The 7500-nt window shown below is 45.6% G+C and overlaps 1 long non-coding RNA gene across 1 annotated transcript in view; it reads left to right on the plus strand.

The window, feature by feature from the left end:
* The window catches only part of LOC125293761, a 30226-nt gene extending 23687 nt beyond the window's left edge, over positions 1-6539 (plus strand). The window contains exons 2-3 of the long non-coding RNA XR_007193417.1: positions 1599-1709; positions 6219-6539. This is a non-coding gene — a long non-coding RNA (uncharacterized LOC125293761). The remainder of the gene's footprint in view (positions 1-1598; positions 1710-6218) is intronic.
* Positions 6540-7500: the final 961 nt, after the last annotated feature.

Consider the following 7500-nt stretch of genomic DNA (forward strand, 5'->3'; position numbering starts at 1 on the left):
ACAGAGTCGAACTGCTGCCTTCAGGCCTGCAGTTTGTACAGCCGTCTTCTCCCAGGATCAGTGGACTCAAGCTGGAAAAGCTGCAGCCTGTTGTATTTTACAACTTTTTGAAGGGTTGGGCTTAGATAGGTCTTTGTTCTGGTTTAATCCAAATAGAATGAATCTTAATTTGCTTCCTGCATTTTATAAGAATATGTTTAAAGTCTGGTCTCTATTTATAATACAACTTCCACGACAAAGAGACAAGCTCATTATTCTGGTTGTTGAAGGAGCCTCTGATTCATGTTTCGGTTCTTGATGTGAGTCAGGATTTGTCCCTGGTACAGTACCTACTTCTAAGCTTATCAGCTCTGGAGTTACAACCCTTGGGGATCTAGTAGAGTTTGCTGGTCCTGATTTCAGTAATAGCCATACTTTAGCTCAACACTTAGTGTGAAGTCCATTAGGATAGTTGATCAGCTACTTGGGAAATGGCGGTTGTTCCTAACTGGGGAGGAGATGCAATTGCTTGGAGATTATTTTGGGGGGGAGTGTAGTCCTGACTGCCATGACCCCTTTCCCAGACTTACTCTACTTCCAGATTTAACAGGTTGCACTGGTTGCTACTTACTCTCAGATAGTTTAGTTTTCCTGGGTCCTACAGCTGCAACTAGTAAATCATTGTATAAACTGTGTGTTCTCTCCCTAAATAAAAGGTCTCTGGACAAGAGGGTGGATACACCCTGGCGTGAAGTTTGCAGGTTGAAAATGATGTCAAACCACAATGGCCCGGCGTTGTACAAGTCACCATTAACTAAAAAAGCTGGCGTTTGATCTACAATGCATATTCTGCATGGTGCAATAGCAGTGAATGTAAGGGAGACTGTATTCCATGCCTTTGTACACTGCCAGAGGCTCAGACCTCTTTTGCTGTATTGATGACACTTTTCTTTTAAGTTTGATGAAAGTTTTCTTCTGAGATTTTCATTTTATTAAATATGTACAAAAAGCTTATCGCACAAGTGTCAACTCCTAAACTTTCTGATTGGGCAAGCAAAGAGATGGCGATATATGTTAGTCGTAAAAAGGAAAAGTTGAGCAGGATGTAGATGTTGATATCCTAATGGTTGTTTTCTATTCTTGTAAGGTTGTGATATGTTGATTGATTTTTCATTTTATAAAATCTATGAAGATTCTTGATGTTTTGAGGAAAAATGGTGCCACAACAGCATGATGTGTGTTGTTGAGAATGACAAGCTACAGATTGCACATTACTTTAATTAACTTTCCTAACTTTTACTTTTTGAGTACATTGTCAAGTTGATTTTGATGTATTTTAATTGTAATAAAGAGTTTATGAAAATTCAATTCTCTCTCACACACACACACACACACACACATTATCTCTCTCTCTCTCTCCCTCCCTCTATTTCTCTCTCTTTCTCTCCCTCTCTCTCTCACTCACTCACACACACTCAGAATAGACGTGTTTTTATGTGCTGAGCTGCAGAGGCTTCTCTGTAGCAATCGGAAGTGTGTGTGTGTGTGTGTGTGTCTCCAGCCGCGGCTGGGTTATGTGTGGGTTAAATAGGAGAGTTCTGGTGTGTGTGTGTGTGTAGGTTCTGGGGGCCTTCAGACGGACAGGAAGTCGACCCCCTTCCTCTTGTTCCCACCTCTGGGATCGGGGTTCTCCCCACGGAACCCAGAGAACCGCTGCACGGCGGCAACAGGTGAAAGGTACCCCGTGAGAACGGGCCGTCGCTCTGCTCGCACACACACACACACACACACACACCGCAGACTGTTTACTCTGGAAGACGATCGCCGCGTCCTCCATACCGGGCTAATTAGAGATAACATTTAAGTGCTTAATCACACACCGCTCCACAGAGCCACACACTTGTCATGACCCCCGCACCGGTCAAGGCCACGCCACGCCACGCCACGCCAAACGCACTCACACCAGAGCTGAGCGCCCGTTGGCATGGAAACTTCACATGCGCGTCTGTAATGTTAAGAGAAAAAGAGAGAGTAAGATGGGGGGAAGAAAGAGAGAGAGAGAGGGAGGGAAAGAAATGAAAGACAGACAAAAAGAGAACGAGGAAGAGAAAAGAGAGAGCCAGAGAAGATGAAAACGCAGAGAGAGAGAGAGAGAACTGTGTGTGTGTGTGTGTGAAGGAGCTGTGTGTGTGTGTGTAAGGACCTGTGTGTGTGAAGGAGCTGTGTGTGTGTGTGAAGGACCTGTGTGTGTGAAGGAGCTGTGTGTGTGTGTGTGAAGGAGCTGTGTGTGTGAAGGAGCTGTGTGTGTGTGTGTGTGAAGGACCTGTGTGTGTGAAGGAGCTGTGTGTGTGTGTGTGAAGGAGCTGTGTGTGTGTGTGTGTGTGTGTGAAGGACCTGTGTGTGTGTAGGAGCTGTGTGTGTGTGTGTGTGTGAAGGAGCTGTGTGTGTGTGTGTGTGTGTGTGAAGGAGCTGTGTGTGTGTGTGTGTGTGTGAAGGAGCTGTGTGTGTGTGTGTGAAGGAGCTGTGTGTGTGTGTGTGTGAAGGAGCTGTGTGTGTGTGTGTGTGTGAGTGTGTGTGTGTATGTGTGTGAAGGAGCTGTGTGTGTGTGAAGGAGCTGTGTGTGTGTGTGAAGGAGCTGTGTGTGTGTGTGAAGGGAGCTGTGTGTGTGTGTGTGAAGGAGCTTGTGTGTGTGTGTGTGTGTGAAGTAGCTGTGTGTGTGTGTGTGAAGGAGCTGTGTGTGTGTGTGTGTGTGAAGGAGCAGTGCCTGTGTGTGTGTGTGTATGTGTGTGAAGGAGCTGTGTGTGTGTGAAGGAGCAGTGCCTGTATGTGTGTGAAGGAGTGTGTGTGTGTGTGTGTGTGTGTGTGAAGGAGCAGTGCCTGTGTGTGTGTGTATGTGTGTGTGTATAAGTGTAAGTATATATACTCTTTTGATCCCGTGAGGGAAATTTGCTCCCAATCCGTGAATTACACAGCACACAGTGTACACACAGTGAGGTGAAGCACACACTAATCCCGGCGCAGTGAGCTGCCTGCATCAACAGCGGCGCTCGGGGAGCAGTGAGGGGTTAGGTGCCTTGCTCAAGGGCACTTCAGCCGTGCCTACTGGTCGGGGTTTGAACCAGCAACCCTCCGGTTACAGGTCCGAAGTGCTAACCAGTAGGCCACGGCTGCCCACATGTGTGTGTGTGTGCAGTGTTTCCCACAGAATTGGATTCAATTTGTGGTGGTATTAATATCGGGGGTATTAATATCGTCTTGGTAGTGTGTAGGTCTAATTGAGTGCTTGTCACTTTAAGACATTCGTGAGGGAACCCTTGCAATTATGATTGTAACACAGTTAAAAGGCTGCTGATGATGCAATTCATTACATTTTCTACATAGTTAAAATAAAAGGTTCAGTACCTTCTCCTTGGGACAAGCACTTTTGAATTTTGGAAACACTTTTCCATTTTACTTAGGATTTTGCAAACATTCAGAGTCAGAGTCAATAAAATGAGCCCTTCAACAGAAATTGACAAGCAGCTGTAGGCAGACTAAGCATGCTAAGACATCCAAACAGTATTCCCATTTAGCTTTGAGATATTGCTTAATTGCATAATCCTAACTTAGTCTCCCCAATGTAGCCTACATGTGATAAGACCCAAAGCAGGTTAACTTCAATGCAGCAGTTTTGAACAAATTTGCCCAGCATGGTCACGATGCTCAAAGCCGGATTTAATAAACAATTTAGCCAGCGTCTTCTATGCAATGCTTCTATGTGGCAAACAACAATCCTTCAACAATGTTAATATTTTGTTAAATGCACATGCAGAGGAGGGGCAGCGGGCTGAGAAGAGCCGGGCGGGGTAAAGGAAAGGGCTGCGTCGTGAAAGCGCCGCGAGATTTGATCTTATTTTAATTTAAATTCAATTAAATTGAGATTAAACATAGAATATTAATGTGTGGCGACACAGATTAGTCAATGTATAGGAAACACTGTGTGTGTGTGTGTGCGTGTGTGTGTGTGTGTGTGTGTGTGTGTGTGAAGGAGCAGTGGCTGTGTGTGTGTGTGTGTGTGTGTGTGTGTGAAGGAGCAGTGGCTGTGTGTGTATGTATGTGTGTGTGTGTGTGTGTGTGTGTGTGTGAAGGAGCAGTGGCTTTGTAGACCAGTCTTGTGATGCTGATCACAGAACCTCTCGAGTCCAAAGACCCAGACTCAGGCCTTTCAGAGCACCAATTAGCCCTCCTAAGCCCCACTCTAAACAGGATGCTGGAGTGGACCCCCACGACAACCCCATCCTGAGTGGACCCCCACCCCCACCCCCTCTTCCACAACCCCACCCCCCACCCTGAGTGGTTTCTATAGGGGGCCTGTGTAGGGACGAGCTCAGAACCTCTCAGAAGAGTTTTTCAAGTGGTGGTCCGAAAATATCCTCCCCCTCAGCGCTTTCAAACGCAGGCCACTGGAACCCGAGACCTGCGGGAGACGGGTCGGTACCGACCGGCGTCCTGCCCAGACCTCGGTCGCTGGACCCTACGTGATCTCCGAGATGGGACGCCATCGCTGCATTTTAATTAAGTCACCCTTTGACAGCGGCTGTTCCTGCTTTGGCAATAATCTTTCCTTTATAATGAGTGTCCTTAGTAGGGCCACTTCAAACCAGCGCCCCCAACCCCCCACCCCCTGCAACAACAACGGGCTTCGTTTGATGAAGAGACTCGTTATGAAGACTGCTTTGAGCTAGTCTCCCTAAGACAACAAAAGAGTGGGCTTTTCTAAAGAGATAGGATCCCTCTGAAGGAGCGGGACACAGACCCAGGCAGCGGACATAGCACATCAAATGGAAGGAGCGGGAGATGTGTTACATGTCAGAATAGCCACAGTACAACTCCCTCTCAGCTCAGTGTACTGCAGAGAACGAGAGAGAGAGAGAGAGAGAGAGAGAGATAGTGTGTGTGTGTGTGTGAGAGAGATTAGATTCTTTCTTTCTTTCTTTCTTTCTTGATCACCAAGGGGAAATTCAAGGATTAAGAGAGAGAGAGAGAGATAGTGTGTGTGTGTGTGAGAGAGAGAGATTAAGAGAGAGAGATTAAGAGATGGAAAGATGGAGAAAGGAAGTGTTGAAGGAGACAGAAAGAAAAATGTGGAACATAAAACAACTCACAGATAGGAAGAGAGAGAGGGCAAAGCTGAGACTTCATAGAGCTGAACCAGAAACAAAGAGAGAAAGATGACCACTGCTCACAAAAGGGGAGAGTTTGTGTGTGTGTGTGTGTGCGTGCGTGTGTGTCTGTGTGTGTAATCATCAGCTTCGAATTAAAGCTTGGGGAACCACTGAAGGATGTTCTGACAGCTTTACACATGAGTAGGTGCTGCCACCTGCTGGGGACTGGGAGTAGTGCAGGGTTGGCATGGCTCCTGCGGCCTGGTCCATTGTCCCGACGGACACAAACAGGCCAATAAAGAGTCTAAAGTGGTGCAGGAATGACTCTCGTAAAGCCAGGTGGTGGGAATAGCAGCGTTCACACGCAGCCTGCAGCACTGTGGGGCGTTCACCACCCTGCTCTTTGGCCTAAAGTGCAGAGAACACATCGTTTCCAGGAAGAGGGAAGACAACATTGTTTTTGTAAATGATTTTTATGGGACAAAACACTGTCATTTCAAAGCAATAGTTCATTAAACAGAACTGTCCACAAATACTGGGAGAGTGTGACTTTTACCGTAAAGGAGGTGTGTTTGTGTGTGTGAGATTATGATGTGTGTGTATGTGCGTGTGTATGAGAGATTATGATGTATGTGTGTGTGTGCGTGCGTGCGTGCGTGCGTGAAATTATGATGTGTGTGTGTGTGCCATTATGATGTGTGTGTGACAGACAGACAGACAGACAGACAGACAGACACACACAAACTAATATGACAAAAAATCTTTCCCACATAACACCCTCTGCACACACACACACACACGCGCACACACACACGCACACACACAGAGCAACGCCCAAAGGAACATACACAATACCCCACACACACCCGGCAAGTCAAACAAGTTCTTGTCAGATGCATCAGCTGCATGCTGGTGTACGGAATTAAACGAGTTGACAAAACAAACATGCACGTCTTTTATCAGGTGTGCTCCATCATGCATGTCTTATCAGGGGTCCTCCATCAGAAACATGCACGTCTTATCAGGGGTCCTCCATCAGAAACATGCACGTCTTATCAGGGGTCCTCCATCAGAAACATGCACGTCTTTTATCAGGGGTCCTCCATCAGAAAGAAAAACGATTGGCCACAGGAGATCTTCGTCACATCAGAAAGAAAAAACGATTGGCCACAGGAGATCTTCGTCACATCAGAAAGAAAAAACGATTGGCCACAGGAGATCTTCGTCACATCAGAAAGAAAAACGATTGGCCACAGGAGATCTTCGTCACATCAGAAAGAAAAAACAGAAAAGAAAAGAAAAGACATTCGACCACAAAAGACCAAAACAGTGTAGAAGTGTTAGTAGGTATAAGTAGAACTCTTGATCCCGTGAGGGGAATTTGGTCTCTGCATTTATCCCAGTCTGTGAATTAGTGACACACACTCAGCACACAGTGAGGTGAAGCACACACTAATCCCGGCGCAGTGAGCTGCCTGCAACCACAGCGGCACTCGGGGAGCAGTGAGGGGTTAGGTGCCTTGCTCAAGGGCACTTCAGCCACTGGTCGGGGTTCGAACTCACCCTAGCTACCCTAATGTGTGACATAAAGAACATGTGATCTCACTAGCTGTCCTAATGTGTGACATAAAGAACATGTGAGGGTTAGAGGGTTAAGGCTGCCAGTCTTATGACGTCATTTTCTATATTTTTGATATGTTGCTGAGTATAACATAAACAGCAAAGAAAAGTGATTGATAATGACTGACTGACTATTATTGTGTTACATGCTTCAAATGTAAAGCACTTTGAGCTGCATTCTGTGTATGAAAGGTGCTATACAAATAAAGCTTTATTATTATTATTATTATTATTATTATTATGTGATCTCACTAGCTATCCTAATGTGTGACATAAAAGAACATGTCAATTCTATGTCTCTTATTCTAATGCAGGGATATTCAACCTTTTTCAGCCCAATGACCCCTTGGCTTAGAGAGACCCCCAAAAAAAAAAAATTACATTAGGCCTGATATTTGGAACTAAGTGTCCAACACACACACACACACACACACACACACATACACACACCCCTACACATGTTAACATGTACATTATCTGTAACATGGGTAATTTATAGAACTCGTTTACATTTATTCTGTTTATTATTGACATTTTTTCTACCTTAAGGTGATTAATCATGGGGCAACAATATGGGCTGTTGCTGAGTGACACTCCCATTGAGATTGGGAACATAATTTCTATCTGAACGACCATCCAATCAGGGTCACGCTAGTGAAGCAAGGGGGAAAAGAGAAGCTTGCTCCGCGTAAGTGTTTATGTTGAACCCATTACTCCATTGAGATTAAACGGGATTTAGCTTAATAGCGGTGGTTTT

Source organism: Alosa alosa, chromosome 4 (assembly GCF_017589495.1).
Source record: "Alosa alosa isolate M-15738 ecotype Scorff River chromosome 4, AALO_Geno_1.1, whole genome shotgun sequence".
Classification (NCBI taxonomy): domain Eukaryota; kingdom Metazoa; phylum Chordata; class Actinopteri; order Clupeiformes; family Clupeidae; genus Alosa; species Alosa alosa.